Source organism: Lissotriton vulgaris, chromosome 1_1 (assembly GCF_964263255.1).
Source record: "Lissotriton vulgaris chromosome 1_1, aLisVul1.2, whole genome shotgun sequence".
NCBI lineage: Eukaryota > Metazoa > Chordata > Amphibia > Caudata > Salamandridae > Lissotriton > Lissotriton vulgaris.
The window spans coordinates 234,470,559-234,488,042 of NC_141685.1; the positions used below are offsets into that span (position 1 = coordinate 234,470,559).

Genomic DNA, 17,484 nt, shown 5'->3' on the forward strand with positions numbered 1-17,484 from the left:
AAGACAGTATGCAGACCAATCCCTTTTTGTGAAGAAAATCAAATCCTGGATATTCCTCTACTCTTGTTTTGCAAGGAAAGCCTGATTTATACATCCTTCAGAGGACAGAGTGTCAAAAAAAATAAGAGAAAATGAAAACGGAAGTTGTGAGAACTTCATTTTGAGATTGCATAAGAATTCAAATTCCTCTCACATGCTAAAGAATACCTGAACCCTTTTGATTAAACCACTTTAGTTGTTATAATGAGACCATATTTGAAAGCCATCTGTGATTTTTCTGTTCTTACTCTGCAATGACCATGGGCAATGACAAGTTAAAAATAAAATGTATGCAAATTTTATAATGGAGAATGCGGGCATCAACCCCGCTACCTCTTGCATGCTAAGCGAGCGCTCTACCATTTGAGCTAATTCCCCTGACTGTTTAATCTGCATAACATGAAAAAAGTAACCTCACTGCCTTCCACACTTTATTTGCAGTCCAATTGCCCATAACAGTGTTCAGTTCACTCCTAACTTATGCCTTACCTCCACTTATGGGATGTTTTACAGTTCAGGTTGGCCTGTTTACTACTCGAATATGAGTGATATTGTGGTGTGTTCATCTAGACTCATACCCTACCTAATCTTGAAGTTAAATTTCCCACCAATGAGAAACCAAGGGAGATACCATTTTTGATAGTTATTGCTTGTCTAATGCAAGAATAATCACCAGATTATGAGAGTCCAGCAAAAATTACTCATTTTCGCCCGACGTGGGGCTCGAACCCACGACCCTGAGATTAAGAGTCTCATGCTCTACCGACTGAGCTAGCCGGGCTCCCACTTCAAGATGGTATGCGGACTAATCATTTTTTATGATGGAAATCCATTCCTGGAAAATTTTTGGGAGTTATTGCACGTCTAATGCAAGATTAATCTCCATATTATGAGAGTCAATGCAATATTCAGGCAAAAATTACTCGTTTTCGCCCAACGTGGGGCTCGAACCCACGACCCTGAGATTAAGAGTCTCATGCTCTACCGACTGAGCTAGCCGGGCTCCCTCCTTAAGACAGTATGCAGACCAATCCCTTTTTGTGAAAAAAATCAAATCCTGGATATTCCTCTACTCTTGTTTTACAAGGAAAGCCAGATTTATACATCCTTCAGAGGACAGAGTGTCAAAAAAAATAAGAGAAAATGAAAATAGAAGTTGTGAGAACTTCATTTTGAGATTGCATAAGAATTCAAATTCCTCTCACATGCTAAAGAATACCTGAACCCTTTTGATTAAACCACTTTAGTTGTTATAATGAGACCATATTTGAAAGCCATCTGTGATTTTTCTGTTCTTACTCTGCAATGACCATGGGCAATGACAAGTTAAAAATAAAATGTATGCAAATTTTATAATGGAGAATGCGGGCATCGATCCCGCTACCTCTCGCATGCTAAGCGAGCGCTCTACCATTTGAGCTAATTCCCCCTTGTGTTTAATCTGCATAACATGAAAAAAGTAACCTCACTGCCTTCCACACTTTATTTGAAGTCCAATTGCCCATAACAGTGTTCAGTTCACTCCTAACTTATGGGATGTTTTACAGTTCAGGTTGGCCTGTTTACTACTCGAATATGAGTGATATTGTCGTGTGTTCATCTAGACTCATACCCTACCTAATCTTGAAGTTAAATTTCCCACCAATGAGAAACCAAGGGAGATACCATTTTTGATAGTTATTGCATGTCTAATGCAAGAATAATCGCCAGATTATGAGAGTCCAGCAAAAATTACTCATTTTCGCCCAACGTGGGGCTCGAACCCACGACCCTGAGATTAAGAGTCTCATGCTCTACCGACTGAGCTAGCCGGGCTCCCACTTCAAGATGGTATGCAGACTAATCATTTTTTATGAAGGAAATCCATTCCTGGACAATTTTTGGGAGTTATTGCAGGTCTAATGCAAGATTAATCTCCATATTATGAGAGTCAATGCAATATTCAGGCAAAAATTACTCGTTTTCGCCCAACGTGGGGCTCGAACCCACGACCCTGAGATTAAGAGTCTCATGCTCTACCGACTGAGCTAGCCGGGCTCCCTCCTTAAGACAGTATGCAGACCAATCCCTTTTTGTGAAGAAAATCAAATCCTGGATATTCCTCTACTCTTGTTTTGCAAGGAAAGCCTGATTTATACATCCTTCAGAGGACAGAGTGTCAAAAAAAAATAAGAGAAAATGAAAACGGAAGTTGTGAGAACTTCATTTTGAGATTGCATAAGAATTCAAATTCCTCTCACATGCTAAAGAATACCTGAACCCTTTTGATTAAACCACTTTAGTTGTTATAATGAGACCATATTTGAATGCCATCTGTGATTTTTCTGTTCTTACTCTGCAATGACCATGGGCAATGACAAGTTAAAAATAAAATGTATGCAAATTTTATAATGGAGAATGCGGGCATCAACCCCGCTACCTCTCGCATGCTAAGCGAACGCTCTACCATTTGAGCTAATTCCCCTGAGTGTTTAATCTGCATAACATGAAAAAAGTAACCTCACTGCCTTCCACACTTTATTTGCAGTCCAATTGCCCATAACAGTGTTCAGTTCACTCCTAACTTATGCCTTACCTCCACTTATGGGATGTTTTACAGTTCAGGTTGGCCTGTTTACTACTCGAATATGAGTGATATTGTGGTGTGTTCATCAAGACTCATACCCTACCTAATCTTGAAGTTAAATTTCCCACCAATGAGAAACCAAGGGAGATACCATTTTTGATAGTTATTGCATGTCTAATGCAAGAATAATCACCAGATTATGAGAGTCCAGCAAAAATTACTCATTTTCGCCCAACGTGGGGCTCGAACCCACAACCCTGAGATTAAGAGTCTCATGCTCTACCGACTGAGCTAGCCGGGCTCCCACTTCAAGATGGTATGCAGACTAATCATTTTTTATGAAGGAAATCCATTCCTGGACAATTTTTGGGAGTTATTGCAGGTCTAATGCAAGATTAATCTCCATATTATGAGAGTCAATGCAATATTCAGGCAAAAATTACTCGTTTTCGCCCAACGTGGGGCTCGAACCCACGACCCTGAGATTAAGAGTCTCATGCTCTACCGACTGAGCTAGCCGGGCTCCCACTTCAAGATGGTATGCAGACTAATCATTTTTTATGAAGGAAATCCATTCCTGGACAATTTTTGGGAGTTATTGCAGGTCTAATCCAAGATTAATCTCCATATTATGAGAGTCAATGCAATATTCAGGCAAAAATTACTCGTTTTCGCCCAACGTGGGGCTCGAACCCACGACCCTGAGATTAAGAGTCTCATGCTCTACCGACTGAGCTAGCCGGGCTCCCTCCTTAAGACAGTATGCAGACCAATCCCTTTTTGTGAAAAAAATCAAATCCTGGATATTCCTCTACTCTTGTTTTGCAAGGAAAGCCAGATTTATACATCCTTCAGAGGACAGAGTGTCAAAAAAAAATAAGAGAAAATGAAAACGGAAGTTGTGAGAACTTCATTTTGAGATTGCATAAGAATTCAAATTCCTCTCACATGCTAAAGAATACCTTAACCCTTTTGATTAAACCACTTTAGTTGTTATAATGAGACCATATTTGAAAGCCATCTGTGATTTTTCTTTTTTATAATGGAGAATGCGGGCATCGATCCCGCTACCTCTCGCATGCTAAGCGAGCACTCTACCATTTGAGCTAATTCCCCTGTGTGTTTAATCTGCATAACATGAAAAAAGTAACCTCACTGCCTTCCACACTTTATTTGCAGTCCAATTGCCCATAACAGTGTTCAGTTCACTCCTAACTTATGCCTTACCTCCACTTATGGGATGTTTTACAGTTCAGGTTGGCCTGTTTACTACTCGAATATGAGTGATATTGTGGTGTGTTCATCTAGACTCATACCCTACCTAATCTTGAAGTTAAATTTCCCACCAATGAGAAACCAAGGGAGATACCATTTTTGATAGTTATTGCATGTCTAATGCAAGAATAATCTCCAGATTATGAGAGTCCAGCAAAAATTACTCATTTTCGCCCAACGTGGGGCTCGAACCCACGACCCTGAGATTAAGAGTCTCATGCTCTACCGACTGAGCTAGCCGGGCTCCCACTTCAAGATGGTATGCAGACTAATAATTTTTTATGAAGGAAATCCATTCCTGGACAATTTTTGGGAGTTATTGCAGGTCTAATGCAAGATTAATCTCCATATTATGAGAGTCAATGCAATATTCAGGCAAAAATTACTCGATTTCGCCCAACGTGGGGCTCGAACCCACGACCCTGAGATTAAGAGTCTCATGCTCTACCGACTGAGCTAGCCGGGCTCCCTCCTTAAGACAGTATGCAGACCAATCCCTTTTTGTGAAAAAAATCAAATCCTGGATATTCCTCTACTCTTGTTTTGCAAGGAAAGCCAGATTTATACATCCTTCAGAGGACAGAGTGTCAAAAAAAAATAAGAGAAAATGAAAACGGAAGTTGTGAGAACTTCATTTTGAGATTGCATAAGAATTCAAATTCCTCTCACATGCTAAAGAATACCTGAACCCTTTTGATTAAACCACTTTAGTTGTTATAATGAGACCATATTTGAAAGCCATCTGTGATTTTTCTGTTCTTACTCTGCAATGACCTTGGCAATGACAAGTTAAAAATAAAATGTATGCAAATTTTATAATGGAGAATGCGGGCATCAACCCCGCTACCTCTCGCATGCTAAGCGAGCGCTCTACCATTTGAGCTAATTCCCTTGAGTGTTTAATCTGCATAACATGAAAAAAGTAACCTCACTGCCTTCCACACTTTATTTGCAGTCCAATTGCCCATAACAGTGTTCAGTTCACTCCTAACTTATGCCTTACCTCCACTTATGGGATGTTTTACAGTTCAGGTTGGCCTGTTTACTACTCGAATATGAGTGATATTGTGGTGTGTTCATCTAGACTCATACCCTACCTAATCTTGAAGTTAAATTTCCCACCAATGAGAAACCAAGGGAGATACCATTTTTGATAGTTATTGCATGTCTAATGCAAGAATAATCACCAGATTATGAGAGTCCAGCAAAAATTACTCATTTTCGCCCAACGTGGGGCTCAAACCCACGACCCTGAGATTAAGAGTCTCATGCTCTACCGACTGAGCTAGCCGGGCTCCCACTTCAAGATGGTATGCAGACTAATCATTTTTTATGAAGGAAATCCATTCCTGGACAATTTTTGGGAGTTATTGCAGGTCTAATGCAAGATTAATCTCCATATTATGAGAGTCAATGCAATATTCAGGCAAAAATTACTCGATTTCGCCCAACGTGGGGCTCGAACCCACGACCCTGAGATTAAGAGTCTCATGCTCTACCGACTGAGCTAGCCGGGCTCCCTCCTTAAGACAGTATGCAGACCAATCCCTTTTTGTGAAAAAAATCAAATCCTGGATATTCCTCTACTCTTGTTTTGCAAGGAAAGCCAGATTTATACATCCTTCAGAGGACAGAGTGTCAAAAAAAAATAAGAGAAAATGAAAACGGAAGTTGTGAGAACTTCATTTTGAGATTGCATAAGAATTCAAATTCCTCTCACATGCTAAAGAATACCTGAACCCTTTTGATTAAACCACTTTAGTTGTTATAATGAGACCATATTTGAAAGCCATCTGTGATTTTTCTGTTCTTACTCTGCAATGACCATGGGCAATGACAAGTTAAAAATAAAATGTATGCAAATTTTATAATGGAGAATGCGGGCATCAACCCCGCTACCTCTCGCATGCTAAGCGAGCGCTCTACCATTTGAGCTAATTCCCCTGAGTGTTTAATCTGCATAACATGAAAAAAGTAACCTCACTGCCTTCCACACTTTATTTGCAGTCCAATTGCCCATAACAGTGTTCAGTTCACTCCTAACTTATGCCTTACCTCCACTTATGGGATGTTTTACAGTTCAGGTTGGCCTGTTTACTACTCGAATATGAGTGATATTGTGGTGTGTTCATCTAGACTCATACCCTACCTAATCTTGAAGTTAAATTTCCCACCAATGAGAAACCAAGGGAGATACCATTTTTGATAGTTATTGCATGTCTAATGCAAGAATAATCACCAGATTATGAGAGTCCAGCAAAAATTACTCATTTTCGCCCAACGTGGGGCTCAAACCCACGACCCTGAGATTAAGAGTCTCATGCTCTACCGACTGAGCTAGCCGGGCTCCCACTGCAAGATGGTATGCAGACTAATCATTTTTTATGAAGGAAATCCATTCCTGGACAATTTTTGGGAGTTATTGCAGGTCTAATGCAAGATTAATCTCCATATTATGAGAGTCAATGCAATATTCAGGCAAAAATTACTCGTTTTCGCCCAACGTGGGGCTCGAACCCACGACCCTGAGATTAAGAGTCTCATGCTCTACCGACTGAGCTAGCCGGGCTCCCACTTCAAGATGGTATGCAGACTAATCATTTTTTATGAAGGAAATCCATTCCTGGACAATTTTTGGGAGTTATTGCAGGTCTAATGCAAGATTAATCTCCATATTATGAGAGTCAATGCAATATTCAGGCAAAAATTACTCGTTTTCGCCCAACGTGGGGCTCGAACCCACGACCCTGAGATTAAGAGTCTCATGCTCTACCGACTGAGCTAGCCGGGCTCCCTCCTTAAGACAGTATGCAGACCAATCCCTTTTTGTGAAAAAAATCAAATCCTGGATATTCCTCTACTCTTGTTTTGCAAGGAAAGCCAGATTTATACATCCTTCAGAGGACAGAGTGTCAAAAAAAAATAAGAGAAAATGAAAACGGAAGTTGTGAGAACTTCATTTTGAGATTGCATAAGAATTCAAATTCCTCTCACATGCTAAAGAATACCTGAACCCTTTTGATTAAACCACTTTAGTTGTTATAATGAGACCATATTTGAAAGCCACCTGTGATTTTTCTGTTTTATAATGGAGAATGCGGGCATCGACCCCGCTACCTCTCGCATGCTAAGCGAGCGCTCTACCATTTGAGCTAATTCCCCTGAGTGTTTAATCTGCATAACATGAAAAAAGTAACCTCACTGCCTTCCACACTTTATTTGCAGTCCAATTGCCCATAACAGTGTTCAGTTCACTCCTAACTTATGCCTTACCTCCACTTATGGGATGTTTTACAGTTCAGGTTGGCCTGTTTACTACTCGAATATGAGTGATATTGTGGTGTGTTCATCTAGACTCATACCCTACCTAATCTTGAAGTTAAATTTCCCACCAATGAGAAACCAAGGGAGATACCATTTTTGATAGTTATTGCATGTCTAATGCAAGAATAATCACCAGATTATGAGAGTCCAGCAAAAATTACTCATTTTCGCCCAACGTGGGGCTCGAACCCACGACCCTGAGATTAAGAGTCTCATGCTCTACCGACTGAGCTAGCCGGGCTCCCACTTCAAGATGGTATGCAGACTAATCATTTTTTATGAAGGAAATCCATTCCTGGACAATTTTTGGGAGTTATTGCAGGTCTAATGCAAGATTAATCTCCATATTATGAGAGTCAATGCAATATTCAGGCAAAAATTACTCGTTTTCGCCCAACGTGGGGCTCGAACCCACGACCCTGAGATTAAGAGTCTCATGCTCTACCGACTGAGCTAGCCGGGCTCCCACTTCAAGATGGTATGCAGACTAATCATTTTTTATGAAGGAAATCCATTCCTGGACAATTTTTGGGAGTTATTGCAGGTCTAATGCAAGATTAATCTCCATATTATGAGAGTCAATGCAATATTCAGGCAAAAATTACTCGTTTTCGCCCAACGTGGGGCTCGAACCCACGACCCTGAGATTAAGAGTCTCATGCTCTACCGACTGAGCTAGCCGGGCTCCCTCCTTAAGACAGTATGCAGACCAATCCCTTTTTGTGAAAAAAATCAAATCCTGGATATTCCTCTACTCTTGTTTTGCAAGGAAAGCCAGATTTATACATCCTTCAGAGGACAGAGTGTCAAAAAAAAATAAGAGAAAATGAAAACGGAAGTTGTGAGAACTTCATTTTGAGATTGCATAAGAATTCAAATTCCTCTCACATGCTAAAGAATACCTGAACCCTTTTGATTAAACCACTTTAGTTGTTATAATGAGACCATATTTGAAAGCCACCTGTGATTTTTCTGTTTTATAATGGAGAATGCGGGCATCGATCCCGCTACCTCTCGCATGCTAAGCGAGCACTCTACCATTTGAGCTAATTCCCCTGTGTGTTTAATCTGCATAACATGAAAAAAGTAACCTCACTGCCTTCCACACTTTATTTGCAGTCCAATTGCCCATAACAGTGTTCAGTTCACTCCTAACTTATGCCTTACCTCCACTTATGGGATGTTTTACAGTTCAGGTTGGCCTGTTTACTACTCGAATATGAGTGATATTGTGGTGTGTTCATCTAGACTCATACCCTACCTAATCTTGAAGTTAAATTTCCCACCAATGAGAAACCAAGGGAGATACCATTTTTGATAGTTATTGCATGTCTAATGCAAGAATAATCACCAGATTATGAGAGTCCAGCAAAAATTACTCATTTTCGCCCAACGTGGGGCTCAAACCCACGACCCTGAGATTAAGAGTCTCATGCTCTACCGACTGAGCTAGCCGGGCTCCCACTTCAAGATGGTATGCAGACTAATCATTTTTTATGAAGGAAATCCATTCCTGGACAATTTTTGGGAGTTATTGCAGGTCTAATGCAAGATTAATCTCCATATTATGAGTCAATGCAATATTCAGGCAAAAATTACTCGTTTTCGCCCAACGTGGGGCTCGAACCCACGACCCTGAGATTAAGAGTCTCATGCTCTACCGACTGAGCTAGCCGGGCTCCCTCCTTAAGATAGTATGCAGACCAATCCCTTTTTGTGAAGAAAATCAAATCCTGGATATTCCTCTACTCTTGTTTTGCAAGGAAAGCCTGATTTATACATCCTTCAGAGGACAGAGTGTCAAAAAAAAATAAGAGAAAATGAAAACGGAAGTTGTGAGAACTTCATTTTGAGATTGCATAAGAATTCAAATTCCTCTCACATGCTAAAGAATACCTGAACCCTTTTGATTAAACCACTTTAGTTGTTATAATGAGACCATATTTGAAAGCCATCTGTGATTTTTCTGTTCTTACTCTGCAATGACCATGGGCAATGACAAGTTAAAAATAAAATGTATGCAAATTTTATAATGGAGAATGCGGGCATCAACCCCGCTACCTCTCGCATGCTAAGCGAGCGCTCTACCATTTGAGCTAATTCCCCTGAGTGTTTAATCTGCATAACATGAAAAAAGTAACCTCACTGCCTTCCACACTTTATTTGCAGTCCAATTGCCCATAACAGTGTTCAGTTCACTCCTAACGTATGCCTTACCTCCACTTATGGGATGTTTTACAGTTCAGGTTGGCCTGTTTACTACTCGAATATGAGTGATATTGTGGTGTGTTCATCTAGACTCATACCCTACCTAATCTTGAAGTTAAATTTCCCACCAATGAGAAACCAAGGGAGATACCATTTTTGATAGTTATTGCATGTCTAATGCAAGAATAATCACCAGATTATGAGAGTCCAGCAAAAATTACTCATTTTCGCCCAACGTGGGGCTCAAACCCACGACCCTGAGATTAAGAGTCTCATGCTCTACCGACTGAGCTAGCCGGGCTCCCACTTCAAGATGGTATGCAGACTAATCATTTTTTATGAAGGAAATCCATTCCTGGACAATTTTTGGGAGTTATTGCAGGTCTAATGCAAGATTAATCTCCATATTATGAGAGTCAATGCAATATTCAGGCAAAATTTACTCGTTTTCGCCCAACGTGGAGCTCGAACCCACGACCCTGAGATTAAGAGTCTCATGCTCTACCGACTGAGCTAGCCGGGCTCCCTCCTTAAGACAGTATGCAGACCAATCCCTTTTTGTGAAAAAAAATCAAATCCTGGATATTCCTCTACTCTTGTTTTGCAAGGAAAGCCAGATTTATACATCCTTCAGAGGACAGAGTGTCAAAAAAAATAAGAGAAAATGAAAATGGAAGTTGTGAGAACTTCATTTTGAGATTGCATAAGAATTCAAATTCCTCTCACATGCTAAAGAATACCTGAACCCTTTTGATTAAACCACTTTAGTTGTTATAATGAGACCATATTTGAAAGCCATCTGTGATTTTTCTGTTCTTACTCTGCAATGACCATGGGCAATGACAAGTTAAAAATAAAATGTATGCAAATTTTATAATGGAGAATGCGGGCATCGATCCCGCTACCTCTCGCATGCTAAGCGAGCGCTCTACCATTTGAGCTAATTCCCCTGTGTGTTTAATCTGCATAACATGAAAAAAGTAACCTCACTGCCTTCCACACTTTATTTGAAGTCCAATTGCCCATAACAGTGTTCAGTTCACTCCTAACTTATGCCTTACCTCCACTTATGGGATGTTTTACAGTTCAGGTTGGCCTGTTTACTACTCGAATATGAGTGATATTGTGGTGTGTTTATCTAGACTCATACCCTACCTAATCTTGAAGTTAAATTTCCCACCAATGAGAAACCAAGGGAGATACCATTTTTGATAGTTATTGCATGTCTAATGCAAGAATAATCACCAGATTATGAGAGTCCAGCAAAAATTACTCATTTTCGCCCAACGTGGGGCTCAAACCCACGACCCTGAGATTAAGAGTCTCATGCTCTACCGACTGAGCTAGCCGGGCTCCCACTTCAAGATGGTATGCAGACTAATCATTTTTTATGAAGGAAATCCATTCCTGGACAATTTTTGGGAGTTATTGCAGGTCTAATGCAAGATTAATCTCCATATTATGAGAGTCAATGCAATATTCAGGCAAAAATTACTCGATTTCGCCCAACGTGGAGCTCGAACCCACGACCCTGAGATTAAGAGTCTCATGCTCTACCGACTGAGCTAGCCGGGCTCCCTCCTTAAGACAGTATGCAGACCAATCCCTTTTTGTGAAAAAAATCAAATCCTGGATATTCCTCTACTCTTGTTTTGCAAGGAAAGCCAGATTTATACATCCTTCAGAGGACAGAGTGTAAAAAAAATAAGAGAAAATGAAAATGGAAGTTGTGAGAACTTCATTTTGAGATTGCATAAGAATTCAAATTCCTCTCACATGCTAAAGAATACCTGAACCCTTTTGATTAAACCACTTTAGTTGTTATAATGAGACCATATTTGAAAGCCATCTGTGATTTTTCTGTTCTTACTCTGCAATGACCATGGGCAATGACAAGTTAAAAATAAAATGTATGCAAATTTTATTATGGAGAATGCGGGCATCGATCCCGCTACCTCTCGCATGCTAAGCGAGCGCTCTACCATTTGAGCTAATTCCCCTTTGTCTTTAATCTGCATAACATGAAAAAAGTAACCTCACTGCCTTCCACACTTTATTTGAAGTCCAATTGCCCATAACAGTGTTCAGTTCACTCCTAACTTATGCCTTACCTCCACTTATGGGATGTTTTACAGTTCAGGTTGGCCTGTTTACTACTCGAATATGAGTGATATTGTGGTGTGTTCATCTAGACTCATACCCTACCTAATCTTGAAGTTAAATTTCCCACCAATGAGAAACCAAGGGAGATACCATTTTTGATAGTTATTGCATGTCTAATGCAAGAATAATCACCAGATTATGAGAGTCCAGCAAAAATTACTCATTTTCGCCCAACGTGGGGCTCAAACCCACGACCCTGAGATTAAGAGTCTCATGCTCTACCGACTGAGCTAGCCGGGCTCCCACTTCAAGATGGTATGCAGACTAATCATTTTTTATGAAGGAAATCCATTCCTGGACAATTTTTGGGAGTTATTGCAGGTCTAATGCAAGATTAATCTCCATATTATGAGAGTCAATGCAATATTCAGGCAAAAATTACTCGTTTTTGCCCAACGTGGGGCTCGAACCCACGACCCTGAGATTAAGAGTCTCATGCTCTACCGACTGAGCTAGCCGGGCTCCCTCCTTAAGACAGTATGCAGACCAATCCCTTTTTGTGAAGAAAATCAAATCCTGGATATTCCTCTACTCTTGTTTTGCAAGGAAAGCCTGATTTATACATCCTTCAGAGGACAGAGTGTCAAAAAAAAATAAGAGAAAATGAAAACGGAAGTTGTGAGAACTTCATTTTGAGATTGCATAAGAATTCAAATTCCTCTCACATGCTAAAGAATACCTGAACCCTTTTGATTAAACCACTTTAGTTGTTATAATGAGACCATATTTGAAAGCCATCTGTGATTTTTCTGTTCTTACTCTGCAATGACCATGGGCAATGACAAGTTAAAAATAAAATGTATGCAAATTTTATAATGGAGAATGCGGGCATCAATCCCGCTACCTCTCGCATGCTAAGCGAGCGCTCTACCATTTGAGCTAACTCCCCTGTGTGTTTAATCTGCATAACATGAAAAAAGTAACCTCACTGCCTTCCACACTTTATTTGAAGTCCAATTGCCCATAACAGTGTTCAGTTCACTCCTAACTTATGCCTTACCTCCACTTATGGGATGTTTTACAGTTCAGGTTGGCCTGTTTACTACTCGAATATGAGTGATATTGCGCTGTGTTCATCTAGACTCATACCCTAGCTAATCTTGAAGTTAAATTTCCCACCAATGAGAAACCAAGGGAGATACCATTTCTGATAGTTATTGCATGTCTAATGCAAGAATATTCACCAGATTATGAGAGTCAATGCAATAATCCAGCAAAAATTACTCATTTTCGCCCAACGTGGGGCTCGAACCCACGACCCTGAGATTAAGAGTCTCATGCTCTACCGACTGAGCTAGCCGGGCTCCCACTTCAAGATGGTATGCAGACTAATCATTTTTTATGAAGGAAATCCATTCCTGGACAATTTTTGGGAGTTATTGCAGGTCTAATGCAAGATTAATCTCCATATTATGAGAGTCAATGCAATATTCAGGCAAAAATTACTCGTTTTCGCCCAACGTGGAGCTCGACCCACGACCCTGAGATTAAGAGTCTCATGCTCTACCGACTGAGCTAGCCGGGCTCCCTCCTTAAGACAGTATGCAGACCAATCCCTTTTTGTGAAAAAAAATCAAATCCTGGATATTCCTCTACTCTTGTTTTGCAAGGAAAGCCAGATTTATACATCCTTCAGAGGACAGAGTGTCAAAAAAATAAGAGAAAATGAAAATGGAAGTTGTGAGAACTTCATTTTGAGATTGCATAAGAATTCAAATTCCTCTCACATGCTAAAGAATACCTGAACCCTTTTGATTAAACCACTTTAGTTGTTATAATGAGACCATATTTGAAAGCCATCTGTGATTTTTCTGTTCTTACTCTGCAATGACCATGGGCAATGACAAGTTAAAAATAAAATGTATGCAAATTTTATAATGGAGAATGCGGGCATCGATCCCGCTACCTCTCGCATGCTAAGCGAGCGCTCTACCATTTGAGCTAATTCCCCTGTGTGTTTAATCTGCATAACATGAAAAAAGTAACCTCACTGCCTTCCACACTTTATTTGAAGTCCAATTGCCCATAACAGTGTTCAGTTCACTCCTAACTTATGCCTTACCTCCACTTATGGGATGTTTTACAGTTCAGGTTGGCCTGTTTACTACTCGATTATGAGTGATATTGTGGTGTGTTCATCTAGACTCATACTCTACCTAATCTTGAAGTTAAATTTCCCACCAATGAGAAACCAAGGGAGATACCATTTTTGATAGTTATTGCATGTCTAATGCAAGAATAATCACCAGATTATGAGAGTCCAGCAAAAATTACTCATTTTCGCCCAACGTGGGGCTCGAACCCACGACCCTGAGATTAAGAGTCTCATGCTCTACCGACTGAGCTAGCCGGGCTCCCACTTCAAGATGGTATGCAGACTAATCATTTTTTATGAAGGAAATCCATTCCTGGACAATTTTTGGGAGTTATTGCAGGTCTAATGCAAGATTAATCTCCATATTATGAGAGTCAATGCAATATTCAGGCAAAAATTACTCGTTTTCGCCCAACGTGGGGCTCGAACCCACGACCCTGAGATTAAGAGTCTCATGCTCTACCGACTGAGCTAGCCGGGCTCCCTCCTTAAGACAGTATGCAGACCAATCCCTTTTTGTGAAAAAAATCAAATCCTGGATATTCCTCTACTCTTGTTTTGCAAGGAAAGCCAGATTTATAAATCCTCCAGAGGACAGAGTGTCAAAAAAAATAAGAGAAAATGAAAATGGAAGTTGTGAGAACTTCATTTTGAGATTGCATAAGAATTCAAATTCCTCTCACATGCTAAAGAATACCTGAACCCTTTTGATTAAACCACTTTAGTTGTTATATTGAGACCATATTTGAAAGCCATCTGTGATTTTTCTGTTCTTACTCTGCAATGACCATGGGCAATGACAAGTTAAAAATAAAATGTATGCAAACTTTATAATGGAGAATGCGGGCATCGATCCCGCTACCTCTCGCATGCTAAGCGAGCACTCTACCATTTGAGCTAACTCCCCTGTGTGTTTAATCTGCATAACATGAAAAAAGTAACCTCACTGCCTTCCACACTTTATTTGAAGTCCAATTGCCCATAACAGTGTTCAGTTCACTCCTAACTTATGCCTTACCTCCACTTATGGGATGTTTTACAGTTCAGGTTGGCCTGTTTACTACTCGAATATGAGTGATATTGCGCTGTGTTCATCTAGACTCATACCCTAGCTAATCTTGAAGTTAAATTTCCCACCAATGAGAAACCAAGGGAGATACCATTTCTGATAGTTATTGCATGTCTAATGCAAGAATATTCACCAGATTATGAGAGTCAATGCAATAATCCAGCAAAAATTACTCATTTTCGCCCAACGTGGGGCTCGAACCCACGACCCTGAGATTAAGAGTCTCATGCTCTACCGACTGAGCTAGCCGGGCTCCCACTTCAAGATGGTATGCAGACTAATCATTTTTTATGAAGGAAATCCATTCCTGGACAATTTTTGGGAGTTATTGCAGGTCTAATGCAAGATTAATCTCCATATTATGAGAGTCAATGCAATATTCAGGCAAAAATTACTCGTTTTCGCCCAACGTGGAGCTCGACCCACGACCCTGAGATTAAGAGTCTCATGCTCTACCGACTGAGCTAGCCGGGCTCCCTCCTTAAGACAGTATGCAGACCAATCCCTTTTTGTGAAAAAAAATCAAATCCTGGATATTCCTCTACTCTTGTTTTGCAAGGAAAGCCAGATTTATACATCCTTCAGAGGACAGAGTGTCAAAAAAATAAGAGAAAATGAAAATGGAAGTTGTGAGAACTTCATTTTGAGATTGCATAAGAATTCAAATTCCTCTCACATGCTAAAGAATACCTGAACCCTTTTGATTAAACCACTTTAGTTGTTATAATGAGACCATATTTGAAAGCCATCTGTGATTTTTCTGTTCTTACTCTGCAATGACCATGGGCAATGACAAGTTAAAAATAAAATGTATGCAAATTTTATAATGGAGAATGCGGGCATCGATCCCGCTACCTCTCGCATGCTAAGCGAGCGCTCTACCATTTGAGCTAATTCCCCTGTGTGTTTAATCTGCATAACATGAAAAAAGTAACCTCACTGCCTCCCACACTTTATTTGAAGTCCAATTGCCCATAACAGTGTTCAGTTCACTCCTAACTTATGCCTTACCTCCACTTATGGGATGTTTTACAGTTCAGGTTGGCCTGTTTACTACTCGATTATGAGTGATATTGTGGTGTGTTCATCTAGACTCATACTCTACCTAATCTTGAAGTTAAATTTCCCACCAATGAGAAACCAAGGGAGATACCATTTTTGATAGTTATTGCATGTCTAATGCAAGAATAATCACCAGATTATGAGAGTCCAGCAAAAATTACTCATTTTCGCCCAACGTGGGGCTCGAACCCACGACCCTGAGATTAAGAGTCTCATGCTCTACCGACTGAGCTAGCCGGGCTCCCACTTCAAGATGGTATGCAGACTAATCATTTTTTATGAAGGAAATCCATTCCTGGACAATTTTTGGGAGTTATTGCAGGTCTAATGCAAGATTAATCTCCATATTATGAGAGTCAATGCAATATTCAGGCAAAAATTACTCGTTTTCGCCCAACGTGGGGCTCGAACCCACGACCCTGAGATTAAGAGTCTCATGCTCTACCGACTGAGCTAGCCGGGCTCCCTCCTTAAGACAGTATGCAGACCAATCCCTTTTTGTGAAAAAAATCAAATCCTGGATATTCCTCTACTCTTGTTTTGCAAGGAAAGCCAGATTTATAAATCCTTCAGAGGACAGAGTGTCAAAAAAAATAAGAGAAAATGAAAATGGAAGTTGTGAGAACTTCATTTTGAGATTGCATAAGAATTCAAATTCCTCTCACATGCTAAAGAATACCTGAACCCTTTTGATTAAACCACTTTAGTTGTTATATTGAGACCATATTTGAAAGCCATCTGTGATTTTTCTGTTCTTACTCTGCAATGACCATGGGCAATGACAAGTTAAAAATAAAATGTATGCAAACTTTATAATGGAGAATGCGGGCATCGATCCCGCTACCTCTCGCATGCTAAGCGAGCACTCTACCATTTGAGCTAATTCCCCTGTGTGTTTAATCTGCATAACATGAAAAAAGTAACCTCACTGCCTTCCACACTTTATTTGCAGTCCAATTGCCCATAACAGTGTTCAGTTCACTCCTAACTTATGCCTTACCTCCACTTATGGGATGTTTTACAGTTCAGGTTGGCCTGTTTACTACTCGAATATGAGTGATATTGTGGTGTGTTCATCTAGACTCATACCCTACCTAATCTTGAAGTTAAATTTCCCACCAATGAGAAACCAAGGGAGATACCATTTTTGATAGTTATTGCATGTCTAATGCAAGAATAATCACCAGATTATGAGATTATGAGAGTCCAGCAAAAATTACTCATTTTCGCCCAACGTGGGGCTCAAACCCACGACCCTGAGATTAAGAGTCTCATGCTCTACCGACTGAGCTAGCCGGGCTCCCACTTCAAGATGGTATGCAGACTAATCATTTTTTATGAAGGAAATCCATTCCTGGACAATTTTTGGGAGTTATTGCAGGTCTAATGCAAGATTAATCTCCATATTATGAGAGTCAATGCAATATTCAGGCAAAAATTACTCGTTTTCGCCCAACGTGGAGCTCGAACCCACGACCCTGAGATTAAGAGTCTCATGCTCTACCGACTGAGCTAGCCGGGCTCCCTCCTTAAGACAGTATGCAGACCAATCCCTTTTTGTGAAAAAAATCAAATCCTGGATATTCCTCTACTCTTGTTTTGCAAGGAAAGCCAGATTTATACATCCTTCAGAGGACAGAGTGTAAAAAAAAATAAGAGAAAATGAAAATGGAAGTTGTGAGA

The 17,484-nt window shown here is 40.2% G+C and overlaps 7 non-coding genes across 7 annotated transcripts; all 7 read right to left on the bottom strand.

The window, feature by feature from the left end:
* Positions 1-747: 747 nt before the first annotated feature.
* Positions 748-820, bottom strand: TRNAK-CUU (transfer RNA lysine (anticodon CUU)). Its single transcript has one exon. It is a non-coding gene; the product is annotated as a tRNA-Lys (tRNA).
* A 575-nt stretch (positions 821-1,395) lies between these two features.
* Positions 1,396-1,468, bottom strand: TRNAA-AGC (transfer RNA alanine (anticodon AGC)). The gene has a single exon. It is a non-coding gene; the product is annotated as a tRNA-Ala (tRNA).
* An 8,821-nt stretch (positions 1,469-10,289) lies between these two features.
* Positions 10,290-10,362, bottom strand: TRNAA-AGC (transfer RNA alanine (anticodon AGC)). Its single transcript has one exon. It is a non-coding gene; the product is annotated as a tRNA-Ala (tRNA).
* A 977-nt stretch (positions 10,363-11,339) lies between these two features.
* On the bottom strand, positions 11,340-11,412 carry TRNAA-AGC (transfer RNA alanine (anticodon AGC)). Its single transcript has one exon. It is a non-coding gene; the product is annotated as a tRNA-Ala (tRNA).
* Positions 11,413-11,964: 552 nt separating this feature from the next.
* Positions 11,965-12,037, bottom strand: TRNAK-CUU (transfer RNA lysine (anticodon CUU)). Its single transcript has one exon. It is a non-coding gene; the product is annotated as a tRNA-Lys (tRNA).
* Positions 12,038-13,453: 1,416 nt separating this feature from the next.
* On the bottom strand, positions 13,454-13,526 carry TRNAA-AGC (transfer RNA alanine (anticodon AGC)). Its single transcript has one exon. It is a non-coding gene; the product is annotated as a tRNA-Ala (tRNA).
* A 2,040-nt stretch (positions 13,527-15,566) lies between these two features.
* TRNAA-AGC (transfer RNA alanine (anticodon AGC)) lies at positions 15,567-15,639 on the bottom strand. The gene has a single exon. It is a non-coding gene; the product is annotated as a tRNA-Ala (tRNA).
* Between the last annotated feature and the right edge of the window lie 1,845 nt (positions 15,640-17,484).